Source organism: Triturus cristatus, chromosome 3_1, assembly GCF_964204655.1.
Source record: "Triturus cristatus chromosome 3_1, aTriCri1.1, whole genome shotgun sequence".
NCBI classification, from domain to species: Eukaryota; Metazoa; Chordata; class Amphibia; order Caudata; family Salamandridae; genus Triturus; species Triturus cristatus.
Genome location: NC_140583.1, coordinates 1,136,602,726 through 1,136,618,766, shown reverse-complemented (window position 1 = coordinate 1,136,618,766; position 16,041 = coordinate 1,136,602,726). Strand labels below are relative to the sequence as shown.

Sequence of the window (16,041 nt, the reverse complement as noted above, 5' to 3'; positions counted from 1 at the left end):
GATACCTGTTATGAATGGCAAGACCTAGCGCTCATCCCTGATATGTGCGCCTAACCTCTGCACAGTTCACATGTCTTGCCAAGTCCTGCACCCAGTCCTCCCTGAGCAACTAACCTATATTCTGTATTCTCTTATGATAAAATTGTTCCTTGTATGATGTTACACCAATGGTACCCTCCATGAATACTTCAACCCAAGTACTGCATGTCTGTGCATGTTCAGGGAAGCTTGTACCGTACTGTATTGCAATACCATTTGAGTGTGTGTGTTGGGTTTATGGCAAAAGTGATACTCTGAGTCCCCCTTTTGTTTTTTTTGTGCGGCCTATGACTCTTCTTAATACACTCATCATGAAGCCTACTTTCCTTCTGTCCATCTCCTCGACTCTAAAATATAGTTTCTATTTTACAATTCGCAGGCCTTCTTCTAGTCTTCTTCATGAATGAAAGGTGAAAGATAGCTGAGCTCAACAACACTCCTGCTTACCTACTAGACCAGTTTGGACAGGCAGCAAATAGTGGACATTCCCAAGGAAAATGCAGAAGCACCACCCAATTTTGCAATACAGTATCATTTGTCTATTAACAATCATATTAAGTAAGAGAAGTGGGTAATTGGGTTAACTCCCTAACTTAGAAGACAGAACATTTAGATATATGATAAATTAGGTCTCAGGTGCAGAAGGACTGTTTGCAATACATGCATCTGTAATCTGTCATACCCATTCCTTTGCTTCCTTCTAACAACAGATTGATGGCGAATGATGTGCTGCTGCTGATTGCCCAAATGAATGTTGGCCTTGTATTGTAGTGTTTGTCCTTGTCAAACCTTTCCCAAAATCCCATTACCGATCCAATCATCTAACCCCTTATCCCCCTCACCGGAGCTGTGTGATTTATTGAGGTGTGGCTTGAATTGCACCATCAATGGATCATACACTTGGTGGGGCGGATGTAGTGAAAACAACACCAATTTCCTGTAGAATTTTCAAAGCAGTAGCCCACACCAGCCCCGTACCAACCCTCGCATTAAAAATCATCCATATTTTTTTAGATATAGAAAGAAGAACATCAGTTGTCAGCATCCTCATCATTCAGGCCTTATGGTGCCTAACCGTAAATGCCTAACCTAAGCTTGCCAACCCCAGACTTTGAGTCCATTTTTCTATGACTTGAGGATTTCACAAATAATACTGGTAGCTCCACATTAGCCAAAACACATTAGTTTTCCTAATTTTTCTATTTTAGCACAATCAGGCATTCTAATTGTGGCATCACTTATTACTCAGGTGGTGTCAATTCTTTGTAAATCCTTGATAAATATATAATCCACTTACTCAGTCTTTCTACTTCCATTTAGTTGTCTATGATGGATAATCAGTCAATCAATCCTACAATTGGAGCTCACCTGGGTGGAACTGGAAGTGGGACCTCGCTTGGGAAGTTGTGATAGCTCCCCTGTTATTGCTGCATGTATATTCAGGTGAGACAGCTAGTATGGATGTAATTTAACTTAGTAGTAAGAAATAAATTAACTGCTACTGTTTTTTATCGAGATAGTTCAGAACTTCGACACAATATAGGTCACCATGGCAGCATTCCACACAATGGTCAAGATAGTTAGAGGAGTATAAGCCTAGACTCTATAACTAAGTGATACACTCTCTCTTAAATTACAAGCACATAAACAGGCTGCACATAGCTACCTGAAGGCAGCACTTCAAAGTAAAAGTAAACTAAACTATTTTAGGCATAAATTTCCATTAGAAAAAATTGTTTCCCCCTTTATTAATTCAGTCAGTCAGTCAGTCAGAAAACTTTATTTCGGCTATCAGCCATAAAAGTTCATAAAACACAATAAAACATCAACAATAAATATGAAGAAAAGATACAAAAAAGTAAAAATAAGAACCTTAAAAATAAGCACATAACAAGGAGCACTATATTAAGGGTGGATAGTGCTACAAGATTTATCTTAATGTAATAGCAATCGTCTTCTGATTAGCCACATTGAAAATAAAAATTTGGCAATCACCGTGACAAATAAGGGAGAAGGATCATACTTCAACAACCTAAACAGGTCTCTATAGTTCCTAGCCCCCAAGTTTTTTGCGAGCTGGATAATCCATTTTCGACGGGGGGGTTTATAGGCTGCACAAAAGAAAATAACATGAACCTCTGATTCTTCAGAGACACCACACCCAGGACAGGGTTGTCTAATAAAACCAGCCCACTTATTCATTCTCGAGAAGAGAGGAAGAGAACCATGCCTAAATTGTAAAAATAGTTTCTTGGCAATAACCGGGTGGATCAAATCTAATGCAGGCTCAAAACTATACCCATTTTTTACCTCGAGAAATACCGAGGTCAGGTTAGGGCTATTCACTGATCGAAAAACCTGGGTCAGATTATATTCCTCCAGGGTTTTCGCCAGAGATTTTTTTGAAAGAAGAGGGAATGACTCCTCAGGTGTGAGCCAAAGATCTTCTCTCCCAATTGCCTTCAGCGATATTTTTACGAATGCTAACCAGGGAATGGCACCTGCCTTTGGAATCAACAAGATAGATTTCAATTCCTCCCGAAAATTAGCAAGTTCGGGAGTACTCCATAGTCGGCGCCAATACATTACCGGTCTTGAGGAGACCAGATCCGCAATGGGTTGCATGCCCAGGTCCATCCTGAGCGGCTGCATAGGAGTGCTCATAGGAAGTGCCAGTAATTGTCTAATAAATTGGTTTTCTGACTTAGTTATTAATTACAAAGCAATCAACCCTCCCTACCCCAAAAAAATGCCCACCCCTCTCCCAAACAAAACTGACGCAAGCCTCGGAACTCAACATTTCCAAGAAAGTCTCTCCAGTCCTAAATCCCTTCCCACCCAGCCCCAACAAACAACAAATCCCTCACACCAAAACAATTTTTTTTAAAGGGCTAAAAGAGGGCATTATGAATGTCGTTCCAGAGATGGTCTATCCTCTGCTCCTTTGAGGTGAGCCGGCCCTCAATGGTGTCTAGCTGCTTCAGGATACGGCGCAGAAATGGCCTGTTGCCATTCTGCTGGTGGTGGCAGCAGTTGGCTGGCGGCGGCTCCAGCAATGGGAGGACCGGCTGCAGTGGGGTCCGTCTGTTGTGCTTTTATTTCTTCCTCCTCCTCTTCCAGGACCACCAGCTGCTGGTATTCCTGCTGGATATGCTGCAGCCTCTGTTGCCGTAAACAGTCCACTCTCTCTTGCCTGTCGGGTGGTCAGGCTGGACCAGCAGGAGTAGCTATATTGAGAAAAACTAAAAAGACAAATTGTAAATAATTCTCTGTGCAAACAATTAGTTTCAATAACTGAGTGGCACAGTAGTATTACATTGCTGGTCCCCTAGAGACTTTGTACTTTATTTGATGTGCTTATGATTAGGAGAGTCATAAGGCCAATTTTATGTTTTACCCATACATTTTGCCAAACGTAAAAAAGCACTGACTGTGTGGCAGAAAAGTAAGAGGTGGAAAATAACATCACAGGATTTAAAAAACTGTGATTTTTTTTTTCTAAAAGCTTTTCAAGTAACTATTAACAGAGTCAAGCACTTTGAGTTGAAAAATAGATGACTTCTCATTGATGAGTACGGCATTATGCACTACATGAAGTACAAGTTGTGTGTGGTTCTAAAACAATGAAGTGATGCTCATTGCTAGCCAGTGCCTCTGCTAGTTTGTTACGTCTGCAACTGGAGTTGACAATTATCTATTTTTAATTTCAATGGCCCTGCTCTTCGCCAAATGCATTTCTCTTTCTACCCTGTCTCCAAAGAGGCAGATGAATAATAAATAAGAAACTATGTTAGTCACACACCTCATGTATGAAATGCGGATATTAATATAGTATCATGTCTGTTGTAAGTAGACGTTGAGAAAATGAATCTAATGGACTGCACTACAGGTAAAGGACCGGATTATATAGATTTACTTTGGCACATTCGTCACTGTGTAACCCATATGCCAAACTTGATATAAAATCATGCACTCACTCCCACTGTACTCTGTGGCTTCGCCTTCCACCTTGTATTTCCAACAAATGCATTTGCTGGGCAGTAACCAAGGAAAGAAAACTTGATTTTCTCTACTGCGGGGGGTAGGGTAGAGAGGGATTAGACAAGTAGGGTAGAGCTTTTTTTATATATAATAGAGTGGCCACTACACTGATCATCGATTCATCATCTTTTGCTTATTCAGTCACGGTTCAATACAAAAGGGAAAAATCTGAACAAGTGTAAATAAATTATGTTCTGGGAACCATTATATGTATTTTTGGAATCCCTTCACATGTATAATGTGCAGTTAAATGTGTCACTTGCCAAGAATGGATTTTCCAGTTTGGTAGGCTAGGAAGGAACACTTAGGGAGAAATAAAGGAGTGAAGCACTGAGAGGTGACTGAGTGGGCGAAGGGACAACACTAAGGGTGGGCGTAGTGGGCGTTGTGGGGCTACGTGAAGCAGCACGTAGTGTGCCCAAATCTACGCACACTACGTGCTTCGCGTAGCCCCACTACGCGCCACCCGCCTCCCGCCCGCCCTCCTTTTAAATCAAACCCCCGCATTTACAATAAATACTAAATTAAAGAAACTTACCTGAAACGCGGCGTCTCCGGGGCTCCCTCTTCCATTTCAAACTTCTTCTGACAAATGCGCATGCGCGGAAGCCCGTGCATGCGCATTTCTTGCGAGAAATGCGCATGCGCGGGCGTCTGCGCATGCGCATTAGTCAGAAGAAGTTCGAAATGGAAGAGGGAGCCCCGGAGACGCCGCGTTTCAGGTAAGTTTCTTTAATTTAGTATTTATTGTAAATCCGGGGGTTTGATTTAAAAGGAGGGCGGGCGGGAGGCGGGTGGCAGCGGCAGGCAGCTACGCTTCGCCCTGGGTGTGCGTAGCGCTAGCCTGCTTCGCCTAATTCGAAAACTGCGAAGCAGGCAGCGCTACGTACACTACATGGGCGAAGCGTAGTGTCTGGCCCAGGATTAGACAACACACCTTGTGTGTTCGGTTTCCAATGCATTGAAAACATTATAAATGCTGCATTAACTGAAGCAGACGCATAATACGCAGCCAACACTGCAGTCATAAATTGGTTGCCCCATACTACACTATGGTCATAGTTGGCAAAAATGCCATGGGAGGGGAGGGGGGACAAGGAATGAGAGGCAGGATAGATCTGGCTTACTTAACAAATACAGCAAGTCAAGAAAGTAGAAAAAGAATAAAAATAAATAAGAAAACCCACTTAGAAGAACCATAGCTTTGAATGATAGTGATAACCCTACATAAACCAAGTAAACGGAGTAGGTGAGCAACAGCACGCTACTAATGAGAACTGAAGATGAGCCAAACAGTCCAAATATTTATTCATCCTTTCACTCTAATTCACCCATAGCCACCATGATTAAGCTTTACTTTCTCCCATCCAGTCTTTCTCTAAAATTACCACTACATTATCTACCCATTCAATACATAGTAACCCTTTCTTCAAACTATCCTTTCACCCATCCACCACTCACCCTTTCACCCACCCACCCTTTTCCTCAGATATCATTTCCTTTCTTTTGAGTTACCTTCCGTTCTTTCATGTCTCCCTCAAACCATCAAAGCTCATTATGTGAGATTTTGCTTCATTTCAGACAGAAGAGGCCATAATAATAATTTAACCACTGCTGTGGCTGGTAAAGCTGGGACGGGGTTCACCTCATGGTCATTTTTGATGACGATGAGCGACGCCATGGCAATAGCTAATGAGCATAGAATTGTAAGAAATGATGTGACTAACCAGTGCCCTTACCTGATGCTGCTTCTTACCCCCCAACTGACCCATCACCATCTCCTCCTGCAGTGGCACTGGAGCCAGCATCACCGATGTTCTGTGTGGCTAGAATAAAACATTACACAAAATTTAGATTCCAGATATGCAACCCAAAACACAACAGCAATGCAGCACTACAGCTCAGTTAGCACATCAGTCTCTTCCAAATATCACTCTAGGCATTTGATTGGTTCACAAAGTTAGCAAAGCCAGGAGTGGAATGATGGTCAGTGAAAGACATATGGTGTTGGATGGCAAATGCAATAGGAGTGAGACCTCATACTTTTTTTCCAGCCTTAATGCACTGTCATGGGACACTGCTGGTATAATATAACTATAAATGAATGGGTCTGCAGAACACTTCATTGAGGGGGTGGAGTGTGGTCCATGATGATCATGGCCACTGTCTTGTGAACTGAACTGTGTTAGAGCTAGGCATAAGCAGGAAAATGAAAGCTTTCAGAACAAACATACATGGTGATTTTTATTTTAAATACTAGCTTGTTTGGGCCTGCTATCTGAATCTTCATAAATCACAACAAGATAGCACCAACATTCCAATAGACCAATACCTCAAGATTCTACGGTTCTACCCTAAGAAGTCCACAACAGTCATAAAACGACTTACTGGGATCAGCAGTGACTTCAGCAGCAGCAGTCGTGATCGGCGTCGGCTCACCAGATCGTCCCAGATCCTCCGAATCTTCCCTCTTCTTGCCCTTGGGTGCTGATGAAAGAAATTAGGAAGATACATGAAAATAGATTAGTGATTCTGTTAATCATCTCCACAAAATGTGTTATGAAAAGCAAACATAGTTGCTAAAACATATCACCTATAGTACTACTAGTTTTGACTCAAGTCTCTCGACTGCTGTTAAATCCATATTACAAATCTCCTTAATAAAAATTACATTTGGAGCTAATTTATTGCAGTGAATGATTTTTGATTCTATCTATTCCCATGTCTCAGCACTCTTGATGAGCAAACTCAGTCTTCCTTTTTTGCAATGCATAGATACTTCACATCATCACTGTGAATTCAATTAAATAACCTGGAACTGTACAAGCTACAGAAACAAAGTCACAGAGAGAACACGCTACTCCATGATTCACTATAGTGACAGGAGATAAGTCTACAATGGCTTCTTAATTAATCATCCAAAGCGAGCTGCCGATGAATGCGATTAGGATGCGGCGCCTGCCTAACAGAAACTAGAAACTGGATCACACAATAATATACCAGCGTAAACTTTACTAAACATAACTTACCTCTGAGTGTGAGCAGCATGCTATTCATATTTTTTTTAGCATTGTAGAACACAAACACAACTAATAATTATACTCACCGAAGCACCAATATCTCAACGCCTAGCATGTCGAGCAGGTCCTGTTCACAGTCAAGAATGTCTGCCCGGTCGTGCCTCGGCTGCTGGGCAGTGTGCCGAACATGGCTGGTGCGCAGCATGGACTGGCGCATCATTCCCCAGCACAACCGATGCTTGCGAAGGGTGTACTCACTACGGGGCCTGCCACCTGCTGCCAGCAAAGAGGGGAGGTGGCGCTGCACATAAAAAACTAGTGATGCCACCACCTCCTCTCCAAAGATCGCCTGGGGCTGCACACCTGGGCAGTGGCACAGTCCACACAGAAGTCACCCCTCTGCCATGCCGCTGGGTGGGGAAATAATAACTAAGAAGGAAAAGGGAAAGTAAAGAAGAACGAAATAAGGAAAAAAGGGGAAAAACAAAGTAAAAAAATCACAAAAAAACGAAAAAATGTACACAAAAATATAAAATACACAAACACAAAGACACACACTATTATAAAAAATAAAAATAAGGGGTAGAAAAGTAATAAAGGAGGAGGATTACAAGTATTAAGGGCCTCATTACGATGTTGGTTGGAAAGGCACCGAATGGCATTCGGATTTTCACAATCCGAGTCAGAACCCATGCTGTTTACACGTGATTTAGAACGCGAACACACTTCAGGACCACATAGTGCTGTTCACAAGTGATTTTGAACTGCATGGATGCACTCCGCATTCCCAATGCAACCTAAACAATCGTACCTGCAAACTCCGCCCAAAAGCAGAACTCTATGTAGCGCGGTGGAGTATTTTTGCAACTCCGCAGTATTCCACATACGAGGACTCTGTGAACTCCGCCCACTCCAATTAACAACAAAACTGACCCCTTTGTATTTAGTTTGCTGCCTGACCGACAATCTTCTACTTATACTAAATTCTAAAATCCAAAATTGTGAACAAAAGCCCTAGGAAAGTAATAATTGATTTGATCTGCAAATGATAAAAACTATTACTAAATTAAATCCAGATACCCAAATCAAGGATTTATTTTCACTGTTCCCAGGCATATTGGAGAAAAATTCAGAAAACATCTTTAGCTGAAGATTATGTGTCAGACAGCAAACTTCAGTTCGAACTTAAAAAACTAAGGGTCTGATTATGATGGCATGGAGACCGCCACCGATAGGCTGTCAGTGGCGGTCTCCCCGCAATCGGAACAGGGATCTCCGTCCACCATATTATAATGGCTTCTGGACGGGTGACGGTTGGAAACTCCGACCGCCACGGTCCCGTCAGGCGGTCTGTATCTCACTGCCTGTCAGACCTCCCTGTAGTCACATAATGGAAAGTAATTCTTTCACCATAACTCAAACAATATCACTGGAAGAAATTCAAATATTCCATACTGTAGAGTAAAAAAACAGTATATAGTTTTAAAAGCAACAGAATTCAGCCACCTATCATGTGGAATGTAAATTAATATTTTTGTATTTGTGCCCACATATCTCATTTGTTAGCAAATAAAACAGTGTACTTTTTGAAATAGCAATTAAGCATCAGCCATTATTAAGATCACTGCACATCCGATGTCGCTCTGCTACTGTAGAAATGTTTAAAATATGTTACAGTTCATGCAGTTTTTTTTCCAAAAACCAAGTCTTGCTAACATGTTATTTTTTTCAGAACTTCCAGACATCTATTGGTGTTCAGTGCTTTCAACTTGATACACTCTTTACAACCGGGGGCGGGGGAGAAATATAGATCATGATGCAATGGAAAAATAAAAGTTAGCATTTTTAGGTGAAATGCAGTTTAATGAAGGTGTTTTTCAAAAATACCTTTTTTGAACAGTATCTTGGCCAGAAAGCAAATCATCCTGACGTGTGTATTATGCCAACCCGCATGGGGATCAAAGTGTTGTTAGTAGAAACAAAAAAACATACTCTCCACATTATTTAAACATATCTCCCACATCTTTTCTTGCAGTAAATGTACCTCCCAAACCTTGTAATATAAAGAAATTAAAGTTCCTTACCTGACCGTGCCTCACCTTCCACCCGTTGTAGTCTGCGACACACCACCTACTACAAAAACAATCGTCAAACCATGTGCATCTAGGAAGTTTGTGAAAATTTAAAACAGGCTATTTTATGGATTAAAGTAAATGCCAAACTGTGGAAAAAAGTATTTAAAAATGTTTTACAAATGCATCTGAGTTACAGTAAATTATTTGTTCTGCTTCTTAAATAGAAAACAACAAAACATATTTTTTGAAACATTGTGATAAATTATTTTTGCCCAATAAATAACCCTTTTCACTGAAAACTTTGTGTATTCATTTGCATTTACATTTTAAATTGTTAGTTCATTTTTACATATGTTCTAAACTGTTTTAAAAGGTTCTGCAATTTTTTAACAAATGTATTGTTCTGTTTTATATTGTAGTGTGTTTGTTAATTTTTTTTCCCCCAATAAATTAATACTCTGGTGTTTTTCGACCCCACCCAATACCCCTACATCTCAAGCATTACGCTCCTAGAGGATAGCGTAGTATTTTCTTGTTGAGTATTGTTAACGTTTGCAAAAATAATTTAATGCCACTTAAAATGTAACACTCACGGTTTAAAAAATACCTGGGTATTAAAACACTACCCCACACAATACCCAATATCCCAAACATCCTGCTCCTAAAGGTTAGCGTGAGATGTTCTTGTTCAGTATTGTTAAAGTTTGTAAAAATAATGTAATGTAACTTAAAATTCAATATTTGGGGATTTATTTCAGAAAAAATGCCTGGGTATTTAAACATTATGCCTGCCAATACCCCTACTTCCCAAACATCCCAATCCTTAAGGTTAGTGTAGCATTTTCTTGTTGAATATTGTGATTGTTTGCAATACATAATTTAATATTACTCAAGAAGTAATACTCAGGTTAAAATAAAAATACCTGAGTATTGAAACACTACCTGACCCAACACCACTATATCCCAAACATTCCACTACTAAAGATTAGCATCGTATTTTCTTGTTGAGTACTGGCAAAGTCTTCAAAAAATAATTTAATCCCACTTAATACTTAATGCTCCATTTTTTAAAACAAATACCTGGCTATTAATACACTAACCCACCCAATACTCCTATTCCCCAAACATTTTGTTCCTAAAGTTTAGCGTTCTATTTTCTTGTTGGGTTTTATTAATGTTTGCTGAAACAATTTGAAAAAACCCAGAGTACTAATACACTACCCCCACCCAGCACCCCTATATCCCTAACAACCCGATTCTACAGGTTAGGGTAGTAATGTTATTTTATACAATTTTCATAAAAATAATGGGGCAGATTTACAAGCCCCTTGCGCCACTTTTGCGTCACTTTTAACATGGGAAAAGTGACGCAAAAGTGGCGCAAGAGAATTGTAAATCTGCCCCAATATTGTTTAAAAATGAATACTCAAGTGTTTAAAAAACCTGGGTATCAATACTATACTCGACCAATACCCCTGCATTCAATCCATCCATTCCCAAAGGTAAATTTAGTATTTAAATGCCAATTAAAAATACTCATGTACTTCGTCCAAAAATATAGGACCTTATCCATATTACGTTCTCAAAATTTAATAAACTAAGCAAATGCTCAGTTATTTACACCAATTAATAATACTTATGTACCTCATCCAAAAACCAGGACCTTTACATATTACATTCTCAATAATTTAATAAACTAAATCAATACTCAGTTATTTAAATTCTGAACCCCACACACACCATGCATGCCCCCATTGTAGTTGAATCTATTATATATTACATAAATGTTTGCCTGTGCTCTTCAAATATACCATTTGAACAGTATCTCGGCCCGATGTGTTGATCAAAGCATTGTTAGTTAAAAGGAAATAAAAGTTCCTTATCTGTCCACACCTCAGCTTCCACCCGCACACTCGCCTTCCACCAACCACAGAAATAAACGTGAAAATATGTGTGACTAGGCAGAGTGTAGACATAGAAAATGGACTCCCTTTTTCGTGGTATTAACTTGCGTAGTAAAGACGTGGTACTAGCATTGTGGATTTTGCTTGTGTAGTAAACGCATACATGTTCAAAGTAATCCATTGTGATGACTCATGTTGTAAAGACACTTACGTGGTAAGTGTACCTTGGTAAACGTTATGCCTGGTATGGACAGCGTAGTAATGGATGTTTCCCCACACCTGCCACCCCAAAAGGTACAAACCCATCTTTCCTCCCACCAGGGGCAGACAGGAGTTGTGCCCCAAATTTACCCCTGGCGGGCAGAAAGCCCACTGTATTGTATGAACATATATTGTTAATAAAATAATGTAGTGGGATTAGCCTATCCTAACATCAGGGCCCACCCTCACCCATAAAGCCTCTCTGCTCCCCTGTAGACTAATGCATCCCATCGCAATGGCAAGCGAGAAGACATTTTGTTCTTTTGGGTGTTGTTCTTACATATGGGACAGGAGGGTGTGTGACTCCCAAAATGGAGAATGGCTGCACTTGTTTGGGTTGGATAGGCTGCCTTCTTGAATCTACCAGACCCACACAGTGCTGAAACCTAGACATCCGTGGGAGTCCAGGGTGGTGTGCTTCGCATGGATCCCAGACCCCTTTCTTACCCACAGCAACCTGCAAAACTCAAACTTTGACTAAAATCACACATTTTCCTCACATTTCTGTGAAAAAAAGTCTATAATCTGTGGGAAGCCACACATTTTCTACCTCACAACATTCCCACAAGGTGAACGGGAGTACCCTTGCAATGGCTCCAATCGACCATGGTTTGATCCATTCTATTGCGGGTACTAGCCCAGTCAAAAAAGTGATGCAGCATTTTTATCAGCACATGTGTGTAACACTGGGTGGTAGGAATGTTGGGGATTCCTCCAGATTCCAGACGTTTCCATCACAAAAATGTAAGGAAAATACTTGTTTTTAGAAAGAGTTTGAAGGTGCAGAGAATTGTGAGTTAAAAAACCTCAGGGGATCAATGCAAGGCATAGCACGCTGGAATTCCCTGATTTTCTAGTTTAAAACAATATCTGTAGTTTGTAGGATTGCATTGGCGGCACTACAGCAGGGCCCCAAATCCTGCAGCTTCCCCAATTGCTTAACTATCAACATAGGACTTTAGGACCTTTCCTGTCATGGTCTCTTGGAAATTTGTAGCTCCCCATGGATTCCAGATCTTTCTATCCCAGAAATGTGAGAACAAAATATGCTTTTAGTCAAAGATTGAATTTTGCAAGGCCTTCTGGGTAAAAATACCTAATGAAACTCACCAAGTCACATACCCCTGAACTGTCTAGTTTTTAAAAAAATGTGCAGGTTTGCTAGGTTTTCCTAGGAATGGCTAAGCTAGGGCCCAAAATCCACAGCTACCTACTTGGCAAAAGAAAGGTCTGTTTTGAATGGAAAAATCTAATATATCCATGTTGCGTTTTGGGCTGTTTTCTTTTGGAAACACTTGGCCTACCGACAGAAGTAAGGTACAATTTTTATCTGGAGATGTGTTGTAATGGTGTGTGGTAGGAAGTTTGTCACTTCCTGCAGATTCCAAAACTTTCCCTCACAGAAATGTGTGAAAATGTGTTTTTTTTTAAGTCAAGGTGTGAGGTTTGCAAGGAATTCTGGGGAAAAAACTGTTGACAGCCACACAAGTCAGCCCACCTAGGATTTCACCAGGTGTCTTGTTTTTAAAAATGTGCATGTTTGCTAGCTTCCCTAGGTGCTGGTTGAGGTAGGGTGCAAAATCCACAGCTACCCACTTTGAAAAAAAGGGTCAGAGTTGAAAAATGTGATGTATCTATGTAGTGCTCTGAGTCATTGCTTGAAGCAGGAACTAGGCCTAGCCACATAAGTGAAGTACCATTTTTATCCGGAGACTAGAGGAAATAATGGGTGGAAGGAGGTTTGTTGCTCCCCACAGATTCCAGAACTTCCCATCACAGAAGTGTGAGGAAAATGTGTTTTTAGACGAAAGTTGAGGTTTACAAGGGATTCCTTGTAAAAAGAAAAACTGGTGATAGGCATGCAAGTCACTCCACTCAGGATTTCCGCATAGGTCTAGGTTTGTGTAAGTTTGCTAGGTTTCCTTAGGTGCTGGCTGAGCTAGTGCACAAAATACCCAGTTGCCCACATTAGAAAAACGGTCAGTTTAAACTGGCAAAATGTGATGCATCATTGTTGCGTTTTGGGGTGTTCCCTGTTATGGGCTCTAGGCCTACCCACTCAAGTGGGGTATCATTTTAGTCAGAAGACATGTGGGAGCACAGAGCAGTAGAACATTTTTCATTTTTTATTAACAATTGAATTTCACTGCATTGGTGCCTCCCAAATGTAAGCCAGTGTTTAAGAATGAAGGCATTTGGAAAAATATCCTCTAAATCATATGCTAGTTCGGGTATCCATAAATTCTGAGATGTACAAATAATCACTGCTCCTAAACTCCATACCTTGTGCCCATTTAAGAAATACATAGGTTTTCTTGATAGCAATTTTTCACTCAATACACAATGAAAAAACATTGTACAGTGCAGCTTTTGTAAATCAGCCCTCAGAACAAAAGGTTACAAATGAAAATGTTGTCACAAATGGGCGTTTCTTACTACTCATTTGCAATATTTCATTGTTTCAACAGTTAGTTTCTTAGGGATAATCTTGAGAGATCTACCCTTATGACCCCTTACTGAATTCAAATTCTGTTTACTTTTCAGAAATGTATAGCTATCCTGGATTCCTCATGAAATTTACACTGGTTTCCACTAGGCTTGGGCGAAAATTTCGTTCCGCTCGCGGAAATTGCGATAATTTGACATTTTCGCGTTCCGCGGAGAGCGCGAAAATGTAAAAATTTCCGGTTTCCGCAGCTTGGCGATAATTTGTTTCTTGCTCGTGCTGTAAAATAATACATTCTCGCGCGCGCGCGATCGCCTTACCTGAATCCCTGCGTTCGCCGACAAGTTTTCTTTATCCGGTCGCGTTCTCCATGAGATGTTGTATTGTTTTTAGCCATTTGCGCTGTCTCGCGACAGTTCGCGCTCGCAGTGACGTCATGCGTCGCGCGATCACGTCTTTCTTCTCGCGATCATGCACCGCGAGACAACTCAAAACAAGATGGCCGCGCCCGCAAGCAACCACATGGGTAAGTTGGCGACCCACAACCATGCAGAAAATCTCGCGAACATGCGGGAAAAAAACTTCTGCATCTTCGCGATATTTCCGCTTGTTTGCGATAATTTTAAACGTTTTCGCGACAATTTGCGAAAGTTAATTTCACAAATTCCGGCCACCCCTAGTTTCCACCACAAACTGGAAGAAGGTTGAGAACAACATGAATAGAAAAAGAGGGCTATCTCTTTGAAAAATGCCAAAACAGTGGTAAAAAAGCTGTACTTTAAAGTTGGGAAGATTGTGACTTTAGCACAGCAAACCATTCTATTGATGCAATTGTTAGAAACAAAAGCACAGACACTTTTATCCAGAGCACATTTTTCCTATTTTTCTTAAAAAACTGAATACGTAGCTATATTTTACCTATTTTCTCGGTCCTCTCCAGAGGAATGCACAAACTCTGGGTAGCTTTAGGATCCACAGGATGTTGGAGAAGAAGGACACACTTTTAACATGGATACCTTATGTGGAAAAATGTTATGGAGCCCCCAAAACACACACAGCCCCAAATAGCCCCCAAAAAAGGCTCAGCACTGGGGAGGTAGGGGTGGGGGGGGGGCAGCTCAGTAATTAAGTGGTTAAAGGAGAAGCTATCTGGGTGGATTTCCCTGACAGCATGCTACCAATCTGGATATAACTCATCCATTCCATTCAATAAGTATTCACAAAGGAACACAAACAACGACTTGATCTGCTTTATAAGCTTGGCAAACAGTCGTTTTCATTTCTTTGGCCCGAAAAACAGATGGTTCACGTTTGAACGAAACAAGCAAAAAGTGCAGCTCTCGAAACTAATGAAAAATCTAAAAAAGGGTGTAGCTGACTCTCTTTCAGAAGAAGAGTTGCGCAAGCTCATAAAAGGTTATATAAGGAAATTATGGGATAAGAAAATGAAATACTTTGAAAATCAATGGTTTGTGATTCCTAAATACTAAATCCTAATATCAAAGATCAATTGCGTTTCTGGATATTCAATAATGACTTGGATTTGAAGCATTATTACAGTGAGAAAATAGAGTGTCCATTGACAACAGGTCAGCTGGCACTGCCTTTGCGACCATTGGCCTCAGAGGTAGCAAATTCTGTGCCAGGAACACAGGGGCAACTAGGGCTCCACGCTCTTTATTAACTGTTTATTTTTTATTGCACTGATAGTGAATAAACAAAATATATTATTCACTAATAGTGTAATAAAAATGGAGTACAATAAGCTGGAATGTGCCCTTCCATGGGGCTCAGGTAAGTAAAAAATGCTTAGCAATGTATGTTGTGTGTGTGCTTGAGGAAGAGAGTGTGTTTAAGGTTGGGAGAGTGCATATATTGGAATGTGTGTCCCTTCTGCTACCCCAGAAATGTTGGTGAATTGGTGTCCATGACTAGCACAATCATCAATTTCTTTGTGTGGCATCTAACTTATGACCCCTTTTCAAAAATAAGGGCGGCAGGATAGATCCTTCCAGCAACCATAAGATCACACTGCTAGATGTTAAGGGTAAGGCACATGCTAAGATTCTACTTCAGGAACTTCAAATATGGTCAAATGATCAAAACATTGCCTTTATTCAAACAGCTTTTAGGGCAAACTGCAGAACTACGGATACCATTTTAACATATGTTTTTTGGCTAGTCATGCAATTGACGTTAAAGGCCCCCCACTATTTGCTTGCTTTACCGATTACACAACAGCGCTTGATAAGGTG

At 40.6% G+C, this 16,041-nt stretch overlaps 1 long non-coding RNA gene across 1 annotated transcript in view; it reads right to left on the bottom strand.

The window, feature by feature from the left end:
* Nucleotides 1–2,953: 2,953 nt before the first annotated feature.
* Nucleotides 2,954–16,041, bottom strand: part of LOC146861622 (uncharacterized) — a 35,639-nt gene continuing 22,551 nt past the window's right edge. Inside the window, exons 2-6 of the long non-coding RNA XR_014979291.1 lie at nt 9,185–9,233; nt 7,187–7,529; nt 6,469–6,567; nt 5,820–5,906; nt 2,954–3,281 (exon numbers count right to left, since the gene is read on the bottom strand). This is a non-coding gene — a long non-coding RNA (uncharacterized LOC146861622). The remainder of the gene's footprint in view (nt 3,282–5,819; nt 5,907–6,468; nt 6,568–7,186; nt 7,530–9,184; nt 9,234–16,041) is intronic.